At 34.8% G+C, this 17721-nt stretch overlaps 1 protein-coding gene across 14 annotated transcripts in view; it reads left to right on the forward strand.

The window, feature by feature from the left end:
• The window catches only part of brf1b (BRF1 general transcription factor IIIB subunit b), a 204450-nt gene that overhangs the window by 134492 nt on the left and 52237 nt on the right, over positions 1–17721 (forward strand). Inside the window, exon 13 of one of the 14 annotated variants that reach the window (XR_015517478.1) lies at positions 4602–4898. The gene's annotated coding sequence lies outside the window, so the exon portion shown is untranslated. 14 annotated transcript variants of the gene reach the window in all.

The raw sequence follows: 17721 nt of genomic DNA on the forward strand, positions 1-17721 counted from the left end.
AGCGCCAGTAAACGCAAACTAATTGACTTTAGTTTGCTTCAGGCCAAACGGGCTATTGCTTTAAAATGGAAGGAGATGCAAGGTCCTTCCTCAATACTCTGGATTAAAGAAATGACTAACAACCTCGCCATGGAAAAACTGACTTATGCAGTTAAAGGGAAACTTAAAGACTTTTACAATATTTGGACTCCATTTTTATGCTATTGTAACCAAGAGGACTTGACAGGGATGGACGACTAATACTCAACATTCACTTCTTCTTCGTATTGTGTATCTCCATTACATAATGTGATCTCCTAAAATTACTAAATACGCAGTGAAGGTAAAAGGTTAAACTGTAAATTGGATGGCTGTGAATGCTGGTGTACGGAAACTAGCGAGAGTTTTTTTTTTTTTTTTAATTTGTTTTTTTATTCATTTATTATTATTTTTTTAATTATTATTTATTTATTATTATTATTTTGGGGGGGGGGGGTTAAAGTTCTGCAAGGTTCTCTTATGTGTGTTTTTTCTCTTTTATTTAAATGTATTATGTGTTCAAAACAAATGCAAATAAATATATTTTGAAAAAAAAAAAAAAAAAATTTAGCTTATTCAATTCACCTACAGTGACATTCTTGCTGTGAGGCAATCGTGCTACCCACTGCGGCACCATGACGTCCAGTCCTATGTTTTCATTTAATTTGAAATGTAATATTGGTTCTTATTGTAGGCTTAAATGCAGTCTAGCAGCAGAGAAAAAAGTTGCAAACCACTTAGCACCTTGATATAACCGGAAATTTCCAGCTGTGCGGGTTTGGTCTCTTATGTCACAAACATAGGGACGCAGGTTGTGGCGTTTCTCTTTGGCCAGTCAGAATCCTAAAGGATTTAGTATTGGTAATAATTATACCATTCCGTGCAGTGGAAAAGCACCATTACTCAGCTCAGCATAATGTTCTATTTGGCTGAATGAGGTGTTTGTTATAGCACACTCTATGTTTCTTTGCTGTTTTATATGATAAAATGTGTACTTGTGCTGTTGAAACTAAAACAATCTAAAATATTTTCCTGGAATGCTTTTATTTGTGGTAAAATTTGTGTTAAAGTCGGGCTGAAACTGAAGTTGTGACTGACTTTTCCCCTGGTTTGACATATCCCAGCAAAAGGACTTTATTTTGTTCATCAGGAATTGATTGGATTGTTGTCGTTCGCTGTTGCTGTGATCTTAATGAAGTCAAAGGTTTTGCCACCCTAGTGCCAATAAACACATCAACATAAAAGAGATTTTATTGAAGAAGGAGGGGAATTTATTTTAATGAAGTTTATGGGGCACATGAATTTAATAAAATAAAAGATGTGCATGGAAAAGTCATTTATAATAAATATAAAACAATAGTAAAAAGAGAATTGTTAAACTTCTGCAAAAGCAAGTCATTAAATATTCGGACAGATAGTTTTTGGTACTTTCAGTTTGCCAAGACTTAATTTGAAGATTATAAATCTGTTTATATATTTTTCATGAGTTGTTTGACTGAATAAGAAAGATGCATATTTGCCGTGCTGTCTGTGGAGAGAGAACTGAGCTCAGAAAGACACCTTAACTTGTGTTATCCCATTTGTCGTGAGGCAGAGAGATAGTGGCCTGAGCGCAGTCTCTAGCCCGGTCTCAGGACACCCCCCCCCCTCTTATTTAAATAGGAAATTGGTTTAATAGTGTGGAGCCGAAATGGTGGAGGGATGTTGAAATCGAGAGATAATGGATGTTGGTTATTTGTAGGGGTTTGGTCTTATGCTGATTGGATAATGATTATCAATGATTAATTAGCCTCATCAAAACATCTGCGCATGCTCCTCCCAAAGTTTGTTTATAAAACGTCACTTAGAAATATAGAGTTCTGAAAATAATAACACACACCTGGCCATGGAACAGCTTAGAAGCCAACTGTCCAATTACTTTTGGACCCTTAACAAGTGGGAGGCACATGCAAACTGTTGTAATTCCAACAGCATTCGCCTGATTTGGATGTAAGTACCCTCAAATTAAAGCTGACAGTCTAGAGTCAAAGCACATCGTTTCATTTCAAATCGATTGTGTTGGTGTAACAAAATTTTGTCAAAGTTAAAATATCTATGGACTTACTGTAACAGTACAAAATCTCTATTTTATTGATTCATTCTAGGAACAGAGTTTTTAGATTAGACAGCTTTCAGTTGAGACACGAATAAAACTTCATTCTAAAAATCCCAAAAAGCGTTGCGGTTAGTTTTTTTATCAAGTAATCCAAAGTTAGCTGCATAAGCTATAAAGGCGCTATATAGGCACCTCGGCTCAAACAAGTGATTGCAGGTTAACAGAGCTACACACTGACAGTCTTTTTTAAAGTTTCAGCCTAAAAGGTCTATGACTCTTAATGATTTATCCTTTCCAAGAACCATCTGTTATTATACAAATAAATAGCACAAAATAAGATATCAATTTAATGCTATAATTCTCTAATTTTAGTGTGATTTAGAAGTTTAAGTAAGATTACATTAGTATATCTAAATTGAAATGCTTTTTTTTGTTGCCTTTCACCCACTGCTTTAGATGGAATCCACACATCTGTTGGGATCTCTTTTGAGGGCGTCCCGGTGGCGCAGTGGGTAACATGATCGCCTCAAAGCAAAAAGGTCCCTGGTTCGAGCCCCAGCTGGGTCAGTTGGCATTTCTGTGTGAAGTGTGCATGTTCTCCCCGTGTTGGCGTGGGTTTTCTCCGTGGGCTCCGAATTGAATAAGCTAAATTGGCCGTAGTGTGTGATTGTATGGGTGTTTCCCAGTGTTGGGTTGCGGCTGGAAAGGCATCCGCTGTGTAAAACATGTTCTAGATAAGTTGGCAGTTCATTCCACTATGCCGACCCCTGATTAATAAAGGGACAAAGCCAAAAAGAAAATGAATGAAGGATTTCACATGAAAATATGTGCAGTTGTTTTAAGTGAAGTTTATTTATAAACAAATTTCGAGAGGATCACGTGCTTATGATTGTTCACAGCTGTTCCAACTTTAGCTAATGACTGATTATCCTATCAGACGATCCTTAACTCACTATAAATAACCAGACTTTTCTCATCTCAATATCTTCGTCTTGAAGAAACCCCCCCACCCAACCCTACTTTCCCTCCTTTCAAACGGGCGTCACGGTGGCCAGCGATTAGCGCTGTTGCTTCACAGCAAGAATGCCCCTGGTTTAATTCCTTTCCAAACCAGACGGCATTTCTGTGCGGAGTTTGCTCGTTCTCCCCGTGGTCGCGTGGGTTTTCCCCGGGTCCTCCGGTTTCCTCCCACAGTTCAAAAACAAGCACTCTAAACAATTAATCCAAATACTTTAGCTAAACTCTGAGTACACCTTTTCCATATCTGACACTTAGCTACAACAAGCAAGAGGGGGAGTCATCGAGATCTACCTGAGCTCAAACTCCCCTCTCGCCTTGCAACGGGAGGGAGCCCAGGGCTCGAGGATCTTATAAGCTCAGGGCTCTCTCCCGGGACAGCACGCCAAACTAGCTTTATTATCAATCATCAGCTAAGTGTGAACTCTTGAAATATGTGTTAACTAGAGAATACCGTCCTGTTGCTTCTCCACTATTGGGCCGAACAGTTTCATTTCGTGCCATGCATGACGGAGTGAGCTTGGATACGGTTTCAATTTGCACTGTGGTGTTGATAAAGGAGCTCTCTGGAATGTGTTACAAATACATCAGTCGTTGCATTGGTAATGCAAGTTTAATGTAAACAGCGAAATGGACAAAGATAAGATATTTCTGTTGTGAGTACTTATTTTTTCTGAAATTTTCTTCATTGAATAACTAAAAAATAATTACATAAATAGTGCGGTTCTGCTTAGCCAGCTGTGAAGAAACTGGCAACCAGGCAACAGAGTGATGACATCACGCACACACATGCTTTTTCAGTTCAGAATAGTTCAGCACGATAGCATAACCTTGCATAAAATTCTGCGCCAAGAACAGTTTGTAATTGTGCCAGGCTCACGAAATACAACTGGAACCATACCTGACTGTTCTTGACAGGTCAGCATGATAGCAAATAGTAGTTCTAATTTACTGAAAAACCTGAGAATGTAAGATTTCTAGACCTGAAAAATTTACTGCAGTTACTAAAATCTAAAAGTAACAGGAAATCTTGGACGAAGTGCAAATGAAAATTCAGAGAAGTGGGAATCCGTTATCATTATTGGAAGCTGACCATGGTTCATTCATTCATTCATTCATTTTCTTTCGGTTTAAGCTGCAGTCACACTAGAGTTTTAGCTTGTGTAATTCTGTCATACGGTGCTGCCAAAAGAGTAGGAGTTAATCAAGTTGATTATACATTAAAGAAAGCTAATGATTGTCCAGAGAGGTCATGTTTTGAACCTCGATTGGTCTCATGCAATCATGTAATGCGATTTTGCAGGTCAGAGTTTAATAAGCTTGAACTTTCCAATGCAGTGAACTGGGCAACTTGCTGCACGACCTTGCGTTTCCGGTCTGTCACATTCGCATGCGTATGAATGGGAATAAGTCTATGGGAGAAAAGTGCAGTGTAAAAAGCATATATTTTACATAGCGGATGCCCTTCTAGCTGCAACCCAACACCGGAAAAACACCCATACACATTCATTCACATACACTACCGCAAATTTTGTTTATTCAATTCACCTATAGCACATGTCTTTGAACTGTGGGGGAAACCGGAAAACCCGGAGGAAACCCACATGAACATGGGAGAACATGCAATCTCCACACAGTAATGCCAACTGACCCAGCCGGGATTCGAATCAGCAACCCTCTTGCTATGAGGTGATCTTGCTACCCACTGTGACACCCAAATTCAACATTATAAATTATTTATCCATACATAAATTGTTATTTTATTCACAAAAAGAAGAAAAGAAAATGCACCATCCATCTTTTTATCTTGACATCTTGGCAATTTCTAACTTACATGAAATGCTCACAGCAATAAGAAAATGGCAACATTTACATCAATAAATCCACAGCATACATTTCCTTTTTTTTAAGCTCATGAAGCTGTTTCTCAGAATAGTGAGGAAAAAGAATCAGTTTTTTTTATTTCATTCTGACTTAAATCTAAAGAAAATTAGAGCCCTTTGTTCCACCATGCCTAACAAATAAATAGAGTTTGTTGTGATAATATTATTCACATGCTCTAATAATTCATATATATACATTACTGCACAGTAAACCAAGCAGAAATTGTTCTTAAAGCTGCAGGTTTGCTTTGTTATACTGTAAGGTGTATGGAAGTGCAGTGGATGTTTAATCTTTAGGAAAGCTTTAACCCTTTGCTATTGTGAATGTCAGCATTTCGGTGGAGGGTCTGCCAGACATAATCACTTAGAGCTTTCTGAAATCCTTTTAAGACATTTAATAAGAGCTCCTCCAATCTGGCTGATTCATACTGTACTGCAGAGGAAAAGCCACAGATGTACTTTCTCATTAGAGTGTTTTTATGCTGATCTTCTTTCAGTTTATCGAGAGCATATGATTTCAGAGACGGGAAACGTATGGGGCTTTACTCGGCGGTTATTAGATGCCGCTGTGCTACTTTGCTTGCACAGATGACTGTATTTGGTATTTGAGAAGGTTCAGTTTAACAAAAACGGTGCTTATCCTACCGTTTTATTTATTTGATCAGAATGCAGTAATGTTTTGTAATATTATTAGAACTGCTTTGTCTTGAAGTAATTAAAAACAGAATTTATTCCTGTTGTGGCAAATGCTGAATATTCCAACATCATCATTACTTCAGTGTCTTTTATTATGACTTTATTTTCAAGACACATTTAGTCAACGTTGAAAACAGTAGCTGTTAATGTTGTTGTGGTAAATATATTCACTTTTATAATTCTTTGATAAAAAGAAATTTCGAAAGAACACTTTAAAATGTTTTTTCTATTTTCTACTGTACTACAAAGATCCAAACTATCCTTTACTAAAGAAGAAAATCTTTGATTTTCAAGTTTTGTTTACTGTAAAAAAAAATAATTCTGACCCCACTGGAAACAAACTAATGTAATAGAATAATAACTAAACAAATTTGGAAGGTTTTGTCATTAAATAAGCCTTTTATTTTTGTCAGAAAAAAAGAACTTATATCTCATATATTGTGTTATATTATCTCATATAAAACTTTTCAAGTCAGTGTATCTTGACTGAGGAATCGTATCAGGGTTTCCGCATTTCCGTTTTTCTTAAAATTTATTAAATGTCAAAATCAAAATTTTAGGCCTTAAAAAGTTTTATATCTACTGAAATATTGTGTTTTTGGTCTTAAAAAATTTTATAACAGGTCTTAATTATTGTTCATGTATAGCTGCCAAATCTGGCCAGTAACACCCATACAATAACAATACAACAATCCAGCTCAATACAACGTTTTACACAAAAAGGTCATTTTTAACTCTATCATAATGGTTTCATTATTTTCCTCACAATAACATTTATTTGAAATAGCTCTGTATTTACATGCTGAGGACACTGACCTGGACAGATTGTTGTGCATACATTTAGTTTATCCTTACATTCATTCATTCATTCATTCATTCACCCATTAATTAATTAATTAATTAATTCATTCATTCATTCATTCATTCATTCATTCATTCATTCATTCATTCATTCATTCATTCATTCATTTTCTTTTTGGCTTAGTTCCTTTATTAATCTGGTGTCGCCAAAGCGGAATGAACTGCCAACTTATTCAGCATATGTTTTATGCAGCGGATGGCCTTCATGCCACAACCCATCACTGGGAAACACCCAAACACACTCATACATTATGGACAATTTTAGCTTACCCAATTCACCTGTGGGGGAAACCGGAGCACCCGGTGGAAACCCATGCAAATATAGGCAAAACATGCAAACTTTACACAGAATTTGACTCAGACGAGGCTCGAACCAGCAACCTTTTTGCTGTGAAGCGAACGTGCTACCCACTGCGCCACCGTGTCGCCAGATTTAGTTTATTATAGTTTTAAAACATTTGTCCATTTTTTACTTTATTTTATAGAACGTTTATGTTGGAAAAAAGTGTACGGATACAAGTAGAGCTTGCTGGTTTTTACACAATATTTGAAATTGTTTGCTAAAAAATATGTAAAATATTTTAGTTTTTCATTATTAATTTATTATTGTATTATTACATTGTTTTTAATTCTACATTTATTTTTGATAGGGCAAATAACAATCTTTTCCATCTTGAAAAATTCCTTAGCATTTAGCCCTTTATGAGTCTACATTTTTTATTCATAATAGTCTTTAAAATGTCTTAAAAAGTCTTAAATTTAACTTAGTAAAACCTGCAGAAACCCTGTGTATGATATTTATAGATAAGGAAACAATAAATGTAGTAAAATCAGTCCAGGTAAATGCTATTTTAATTGTTAAAGAACATTATTTATTTCTAATTTCATTAAGTCTTATCTCATATATTTTAATATTAGTTATTGCAGATAATATTAACATGGCCAGTTCTGTTTTATTTTAGTTTATTTTATTTTTCTGCACCAGTTGCACAATAATTGGAGCACATGCAGTTAAGCGGTATTATTGATCAACAAAGCGTTGATAACACTGAGCGAGGCCTATTTTTGAAAACATGGTCAGGAACCATTGATTGATGCGTCTGCCTGCAACAGATTACTTTATTTACAAAGAGCTTTAGATCACAGAAATTCATCACAGACAGCTCTGAAAATAAAATGTCACAGGATGCAACAGAATATCATCAGATCGGCCCAGCAGCACCTGCTCACTAGCTGAACTCGGCCTTTCCCTTTTAACCTCTGACCTCGACCCCTGACTACTCCTTGACCTAGGTGTTCCCTGCAGCTCCAAGTGACCAGCAGTAGTGGTTTATCTGGACACAGCACTTGTTGGACCACACAGCTAAAAAGTGCATTTTAAAGATATGCTTAATATATTTCGTAACTGTGATGCTCAGTAAAATGTACTTTTTGAATTTGACAACAGATTTCTAAATTTATTTTAGTCTCAAGAAGACACACATATGGAGATATTTAGAAGAATTGATATTAATTTAGAACAATTTTATTCTAAAAAATTGCTTTGAATGTATCAGACATCAAATAAATACAGTGCTGAGCATACAGTTGAAGTCAGAATTATTAGCCCCCCTTTGATTTTTATTTTCTTTTTTCAAATATTTCCCAAATGATGTTTAACAGAGCAGAAACATTTTCACAGTATGTCTGATAATGTTTTTTCTTCTGGAGAAAATCTTATTTGTTTTATTTTTGCTAGAATAAAAGCAGTTTTGAATTTTTTTTAAACACCATTTTGCGGTCAAAATTATCAGCCCCTTTCAGCTATATATTTTTTTTCGATACAGAACAAACCATTATTACACAATAACTTGCCTAATTACCCTAACCTGCCTAGTTAACCTAATTAACCTAGTTAAGCCTTTAAATGTCACTTTAAGCTGTATAGAAGTGTCTTCAAAGTCAACTATTATTTATTGTTATCATGGCAAAGATAAAATAAATCTATTATACTTAAAAAATGTGTTGGAAAAAAATCCCCTCTCCGTTAAACAGAAATTGGGGGGAAAAATAAACAGGGGGGCTAATAATTCTGATTTCAACTAAGTACATCCCTAACAAGTCTATCTTTTAAATGAGTAATTTGTGCAAATACATTAGATTAGTTGATACTGAAGTCAAATCTGGAGCTAATCCAACCAAAAACTTACGATAACTGTCCAAAAATGAGTATACCTAAATGTATATGTGGGGGAAAAAATGGAAGAACAATCAAGAGAAACTAAAATATATAGTATTATGCAGAAATTTTGTAGTTTGTATTTTTTAACCAATATTTCTTTTGAATGTAAATTAATTATCTTTCTATTTCTAAAGATGTTCTTTGACCAAACTAATATTTTAATCAATAGAACTGTTTAATAATGTTCTGTTCAAAATATATGACCTATACTCACTGAGAAATGAATAAAAACATTGGTTTTTGCAAAATGCGGTGTTTTTATTTATGATGAGCACTGTATTTTTTGTGTTATGTGATGTAATTTCTTAATAATATTATATATACATATATTTTAAATTCTTTTAAATTTATTATTTAATATAAAAATATAAAAAGGCCCAAAATGTATTTGTAGAATTTATATATTTTTTTGGCATTTTTTGGGTATTATTTGTAAACATGCTTTTTGCACTGAACGGGATCCTCCAGCCAGTGCTAGAAATCAGAGCCAAGCCTATTTTAATGCAGCCCAGACTGTCATCTGCTGTCTGGCCAGCTTTCTGTGGACATTTTGTGGCAGTTTGCTGATATATTTCTCTCGTCATCATTGTGCTTTTGCTGGAGAAGGTGATGATTCTGCAGCAGTGAAAGCTTCTTAGAGTCAGTCATAAAGACAGCTTTAGAGATGAATTTCACTTCTCTCAACAATACACACGGTGGACTATGAAGACCCAAGATGCTCTGCTGGTCACTCTGAATGCTGGGTTGTGAAGGTGTTTGTGTGTACTGAGAGATGAAGTAAACAATTAGTAAAAGACATTTTTATGCATGATATTTGTTTTGGGTTTTCTACTTGAACATGGCAAACTTAACAAAACAAACAAACAAATAAATAAGAAAATAATGTACATTAAAATGGAAAAGAGAAAATGCAAATACTTTCTACAGCTATAAAATATAATGTTAAAACAGTATAATTAAACTTTTGCTTTATTTATATAAAAACTGTATGTTTTTTTACTGTAATATTATGTCATTTTTAAATTAATTGAATATTTTATTTTAAAAAAATAGTATTTATTTCTCTTTTGCATTTTTCCAGGCACTGAAATAGAATGTTTTGTTTTGTTTGTTTCATGTTTTTTTTAAATATAGTATCAGTAGGCATATTCCGATGTAGCATGGACTGAAATACAGACTCAGCGCATCTGCATTTTTAAAGTGCTGCAGTGTGCAGGTCTGCATAAATTGAGTGTTGTCTAAATACAGAACACATGAGACAGACAGAGACAAAGTGAGAGAGGCAGAAAGCGAGTGAGCTGGAATGTGTGTGTCTGTGTGTGTTTGTATGTGTGAGGTCTGGCAGATGCCTCTCTCACTCTGACAGGCTGTCGTTTCTGGAGCGTCTCACTCTTTCAGACTGTCTGTCTCTTCACTTCTCTGGGGACGCAAGAGATTCACTCTCTCACATTCACCGCAGTGAAGAGAGCGAAGGGCCAATTCCATTGCCTCCTCTCCATCAGTAGCTTTTGCTGCACGCAGGTCACTTTTAGATTTAACCCAGAAATTTCATTCAAGAAGCATGTAAGGGTTCCCACTTATTTATTCAATAAATTTTTATAACGTATATTTTCCAGAAGATTGAGTGTTTTTGAAAGGCCCTTTTATTTAATTTTATTCTATCCATTTATTTTCTTTTCGGTTTTGTACCTTTATTATTCTGGGGACACCACAGAGGAATAAACCGCCAACTTACCCAGCATATGTTTTACGCAGTGGATGCCCTTCAAGCTGCAACCCATCACTGGGAAACATCCATACACTCTCGTTCACACAAATACACCACGAACAATTTAGCTTACCCAATTCACCTATACCACATGTCTTTGGATTTGTGGGGGAAACCGGAGCACCCGAAGGAAACCCATGCGAACACAGGGAGAACATGCGAACTCCACACAGAAATGGCAATCCAGCGGAGGTTCAAACCAGCGACCTTCTTGCATTGAGGCGATTATGCTACCCACCGTGCCACCATGATACTCTTTATTTTATTTTATTTTATTTTATTTTATTTTATTTTATTTTATTTTATTTTATTTTATTTTAAAAGTCTAATCCGAAGGAAAGTGAATTTTATTTTATTTTATTTTATTTTATTTTATTAAGACTAAGTCAAAGGAAAGTGAATTTAATTTAATTTAATTTAATTTAATTTAATTTAATTTAATTTAATTTAATTTAATTTAATTTAATTTAATTTAATTTGTGATTCCTAGTGATGGGTTGCAGCTGGAAGGGCATCCCCTGCGCATGAGTTGGCGGTTCATTCCACTGTGGCGACCCCAGATTAATAAAGGGACTAAGCCGAAAAGAAAATGAATTTTATTTTTTTTAAATTTTTTTTATTTTATTTTATTTTTAAGAGACTAAGCCAAAGGAAAATGAATTATATTTATTTATTTTTTTTTTTTTTTACCATTTTAAGAGACTAAGCTGAAGGAAAGTGAATTTTATTGTATTATTTTATTTTTGTTCATAGGGTTGCTGGGATTTAAAACAGTATTTTCCACAGATAGGCGCAAAAATATAAACTCATAAATTTGTAAAGTTGGGTTATGATTTTTATTTTGTTTTGGATGGCCAGTTAGTGCTATTTTATATATTTTATTAATTATTTTTATTTGTTCGTAGGGTTGCTTGGATTTAAAAACAAGTATTCTCCACAGTTATGCATAAAATTTTAACTCGTGACATTTATAAAATTGCTTTAACCCAGAAAACTTCTTCAAGAAGCATGTACAGGTCCTAACCGTTATTACTTTATTTTATTTTATTTTATTTTATTTTATTTTATTTTATTTTATTTTATTTATAGCGTTGTGAGGAAGTATTTTCCATAGTCAGGCACAAAATATATCCTCGTTTTTAGTAAAACAAAAAAAAAAGTTTTATGTTACAAGTTTCCTTCAAGAAGCATGTACATTTTTTTTGTTTGTTTTGCTTTGTCTTGTCTTAGATTTCCAGTACATATTGTGTTTCATTTCATTTATTTATTTATTTTTCATAGGGTTGCTACGATTTAAAGATAAGTATTTTCCACAGTTATTCGCAAAATATAAACTCGTAAAATTTATAAAAATATTTTATTTGGTCCTACTTTATATTAAGTGGCTTTACTATGTAAATGCATCAAAAAATAATGTAGGACTTACTGTGTTCATAATGGGTTACGGTTAAGTACATATTAGTCGAGGTCGCTTAATATAAAGTGGGATTTTACTTTACTTTATTTTATACCATTGCATTGTGTTTCATATACCTATACAAATATACATTGCATTTTTATACCCTTTACAAAAACAACTGAAGAGAGCAACTGGCCAATTCCACAACATCCTCTCCATCAATAGCATCTGTTTCACGCAGGTTCACTTCCCACCTTTTTTGCACACCAACTGCACACCAGTTTTAACCCAGAAATCTCCTTCAAGAAGCGTCTGAGGAACCCCGCTTATTTAATCAATATATATTTTGCAGAGTAGCGAGTGCAGTGAAATATAAATTTTATCTGATGATGATAAAGGGCTTTGGGAGTCCATTATCAATTTGTATTTTTGATTTTTTTGCTATTCAATATATTCCAACCCAATATAGGACCTCTCACCAGATCTTGGCTAATGCATTTGAGATTGACTCTGTGTGTGTAAGAGAGAGAGAGAGAGAGAGAAAATGAAAAGATGAAAATAAGGCAACGATTTTCCCCTGGGCTTGCTGTAGTTTTATGAACCTTGTCTGAACTTTGCCATTTCAAATGCCAGGCATTAGCCAACATGTCCACGATTGAGAGAAGAGCAGAGCTTCCCTCTTAGGAGAGACCGGCCTGTTCTTACAAAGCTTCCCAAGACACTTACTTTGATGCTCAAGCAGCTTTTTGCGTCCAGAATATTGAAGTCACTGATTTAGAGCTGAACTTCAAAAGAATCTCATTTTCCCTTGCATGGACACACATGTTTTTCATCTATTTTTCCAAGTGACTCTGAATCATCTATGAGCCACTGTTTCTGTTTTTGGAGTTGTAGAAACGAGCAGTTATAATACATTGACCCATGATGCTCAATATGGGTCAAACGGTTTCTATGCAGTTTTTGAGGTTTCCTAATCCCTTCCCTTGTTACTTTTCATTGACGTGTAAGTTGAAATAGGCCTAAGATATTTGTAAAAAGGCAATTTACAGTGCATGTGACTCTATAGATTTAATTTCAATTAGCATGTGGCGCACTAATGAGTTTGTAATGAGCATACTAATGAGTTTCCTCTGCCCTGTATAGATTTATAACATGCAGTTCACACATGATGCAGTCTTATTAGGGGAGCACAGATTATTTGTACCATAGTGGCTATCAGGGAAAAATGGTTTGTTTTTTTCACCATGCCAATATTGGTAGATTTAATTGTAAATTTTTGCTACTTTTTACATTTTGGAAGTGTGTTATTGTTTGCTAAATTTAAATATATTACAGATATTTTTCATTTCTTTAAAAAATGCTAAAGTTTAATATTAGATTAAGAACCAAATAAATATCTTGTGCTAGTGCACAGTTGTTCTTTTAGCATTAAAACTATACTAATTCAATCACAATAGTCGATTTGTACTCTGATTAGTTCACTTGATTTAATGTTCGCTATTCTGATTCTGACACTCATATCATTTTTTTTTTGTAATTAATTTTTTATTAGTTTTTATTCGAATGGGCCTTGTGTACAGCTGGTTTTTAAGGTTGCTGAAATAATTAAAAGTTTGACATGACTTTTTTTGAACAGCAAATGTATATATGATCAGAATCAGTTAAATAATCAGTCAGTTAAACAGACCTAAGCAGTTATTCTTTTGCTCAAGTGTAAAACCAGATATAAAGGCATTTATATGCAAACGTTGTCAGGAGCAGCAGCCACTAGCTATATTGTGGTATAAATAATGTTCATATTTGAAAGACGTGGTTCTTCCAATTGCAAATTAAAGCTTTGATTCTTGTGAGGTGTGAGACCCACATTACACTGTGTCTCAATCAAGCAGTGTAAATCATTGAGTTTGAAAAAGAAAGATTTTAAATGTGGCTAGTTTATAATAATAATAATAATTCCTTACATTTATATAGTGCTTTTCTGAACACTCAAAGCACTTTTACACATTTTTGGGGGAATCTCCAGGCCAGGCCACACACCAGCTGATTGGTGGAGAGGAGACAGGGCAATTATCATATGAAGATGGTTTGGAGACCAGGATTTGTTAAACCCCTGCTCTTTTTTACACCACAGAGAGTCAGGTCCTCAGTTTAACGTCTCATCCGAAAGACAGCAGTCACTGAGCAGTCTCCTTCACTATACTGGGGCATTAGGAACTAGACAGATCGCAGATTGAGCGCCCCCTGCTGGCCTCACTAACACCACTTCCAGCAGCAGCCTAGTTTTTCCATGTTTCATGTGAGCGTTGCAGAGAGCTAGCTGCCAGCTAGTCAATGGCATGAATTTTATAATATTTAAACTGTTTAAATATTTGTTCAACACATTTCTAAACATAATAGTTTTAATAACTAAATTATTTGATATATTTACTGTAGATAGTGGATACTAGTTTGATATCAAGATACTTGTATTCAGCTATAAATGTAATTTAAAGGCTTAACTAGGTTAATTAGGCAAGCCATTGTATAACAATGATTTGTTCTGCAGTTCTGCAGCCAACTGAAAAAAAAATAGCTAAAGAGGGCTAATAATATTGACTTTAAAATGTTTGTTATTATTATTATTATTAAAAACTGCTTTTATTCTTGCCAAAATAAAACAAATGAGACCTTTTTTTGAGAAAATACTTATATATAAAGGCTTATATATAATAGATGTTTTTGGAAATACTGTGAAAATTTCTTTAATCTGTTAAATATCAATTGAGAAATATTTGAAAAATAATAAACGTTGCATATGATCTATATACAGTATATATATATATATATATATATATATTGTTAATTATGATTGTCCTCAGGAATGTCCATCTATTGTTAGTTCATTAACTAAAATGAATACAAAAACATCAATTTCAATACTAAGCAGCTAATCTAGAAGTAAATGTATATGTCTTGTATATGTATATAGGGGCATGTCATCATGTGTTTCCTGCAGCACACACTGATTGATTACACCTGCTTGCAACTCCTCCCATACTGCATTGCTGCACTGCGTTTAACATGATGCTGTGGTGAAGCTGCCTCATGCTTCGTTGCTTTCTGAACATGGACCCTCCCTCCTTCATGCCACTCCTGCACGCATGTGTAAAGTATCGATCCCGGGTCTGCATGCAGTCAGACAGATGTGCTTGATTCAGAGTGATAGGCCGGTGGCTCGGGGAGCGAGGGGGGAGATGGGAGATTGCCTGTAGATGGAGATGACAGTTACTCCAGGAGGACATTCAGTGAATGACGCACGGGGAAAGCACTGCTTCTGCAGGCAAATACAGCATTTAACCTTTCAAGCGGATGTGCTTGACGTGATCAAAACATGCTGAGGGATAGCGGAGAGCAAAAAGCCTCTTTAGTAGTCTATCCACATTTAGAGTTAACTGCATGTGGGGAATGTCAATGTGTTAGGGCTGAGATATGTAGACTGATCTAAAAGATGCTGTAGTTGCCTACTGTAGCTGACCTGAAGACAAGAATACACACACACACACACACATATATTCTTCACTTCTTGGCCTGTTTGCCCATAGCACAGACAGTAGGAGCAGGTGGTGAGGTTGGAAAAGGCCCTTAGAGGTTATCATGCCATATTGCAAGAGTTTTTTTTTTCCACCTTGTCCTCTTTTTTGTTTGTATGAGCATGAAACACACTCCGTCTGCGAGCTCTTTTGGTTTGGTTTTAAGCATCAGACAGACAAGCTACTTTACTTGTTAGGTGCATGAAGATTTCTGTAGTTAGCATCAATAGAAATCAAATAATTCATTCTAAGAATATAACACCATGTTGGCCACCATCTAGAAACAGATTTGATGAAATAAAGTTGTAGTATGAAATATAATGGCTGGCATAATAATCAGAAAATGTATGTAATTTGCGCTTTCAACCCAAAATGCCAGTTTTGCTCCCAATATTCATTAATTTCTGTGGCATTTCACAGCGGAGCATCAAGCGGATCTGTTTATTTGCATAATGATTCATATGATTCATTATGTAATCTGGATTATGTTCAGTCAAGTGCGTGCGGTTCCCTCGCTGAAATATGTTGAAGCATATTGCATTATGAGCATTTAATCTTGTTATGTGCCTTCGTCATATCGTTACATAGCCAACATGCCACATTATCAGAGACCAGCGGCAGTTTGTCCAGAAATAAACAGTATAAAATCTCAGAAATCTGTATCTTCTTTAAAAAATTCAAAGGAAAATTTTGAAAGACCGTCACCCAGTTTTTTTCTGGTCGATTGCTGGTCTACTGAAGCTTGTGTTGAACATCAATAATATCAAATGATTGGATCTCCTTTGCTTCTCATGAATAAATACTGTGATGCCATATTGGAGTCGGGATGAATAATCATAATAACCATAATACATTTTGGTTTGATCAAACCATACAGTAGATATTTTTAATTCCATTGACAAGTCATATAAAGTAGGTTTTAAATTGGGGTAAAACTTTTTTTTTTTTTTTTTGTATTTTAATGATGATTTTCACCTTTTTTAATCTAGAGTCACCAGTTGTATTTAAACATATATGTATACAAACTTAAAGTTATTTAATTAGAAAAAATAGGTAAAATTATTTATATATTGTCCCTTTTGCTTTAATAGGAAAAAATAACAATCTAGAAAACAATTTCGTTTATTCGCTCATGCTTAAGTCTGTCTAGATCAGGAGTGCCCAAACTCAGTCCTGGAGTGATGGTGTCCTGCAAAATTTAGTTCCAACCTCAATCAGACACATCTGGGCTAGCTAATCAAGCTCTTACTTGGCTTTTACAGTGGTTTTAAGGCAAATTGGAGCTAAAATCTGCAGAACACTGGCCCCCCAGGGCCGACTTTGGACACCCCTGGTCTAGATGTATATTACTTTCTTCCTCTTTGAGTTATTTTAAATAATATCCAGTTTTTTTTAGCTGTGTTATGGCAGTGAATGGCACTCAAGGTTTAAGCTACAAAAAGGTAACATCAAATTCAAACATCAAAGAGGTTATTGCACACTGAATCTGAAATTTTCGTCTGTAATCATATTGACAGGCTGCCTCTAAAACTTTCGTCGGTCATAAAAAGTTAGATTTTGTTCTGATTTTTGCATCCGAAAAATCACTTTGGGAGGTGTTTTGACTAACACAGTCCATTAAAATAAAGACAAAATGTGGTGGACAGTTAACAACCACTATATGTTGGATTCAGTGACTGACGCACATCTGCCCTGCTGTTGATTGGTTTGTGTGTCCATACGTTTGACAGACTGCCCTTAGACATTATAATAGAAAGCATGGTCCACTTTCCGTTTGTTGCTTGGACACGTCAACACGGCCAGCATCTATTTTAATGTCTATACGTACTGCCAGTCTGTTCAGGATTTGATTAGGCATGTGAATGTGTGAAATATCTCATCAATGTATCAAAATTCCACTTATTTCCTGAAATAAACTTTCTATTTCCGGATAATCCAGCGCATCTCTTGGATAATGAGCTGAACTCTCCATCTCTATGCAGTATTGGATGAGCTCCATATATGCAGCCTATTCTTCTTTCTGTTTCTACTTTGGAGAAGAGAGGAGAACAAAGTGTTGCTGCTTAATCTGACTCTGAAATGTTTTGCGTTTTTTTGTAATGGATTAATTAATACACATCGGACTCTTTTTGCAAGGTTTGTTTACGTGACAAACTTTTCGCATATGAATACGAAAAAAACTTATACGAAAATT

The sequence above is a fragment of the Danio rerio genome, chromosome 20, assembly GCF_052040795.2.
Source record: "Danio rerio strain M-AB ecotype USA chromosome 20, GRCz13ab, whole genome shotgun sequence".
Lineage (NCBI taxonomy): Eukaryota > Metazoa > Chordata > Actinopteri > Cypriniformes > Danionidae > Danio > Danio rerio.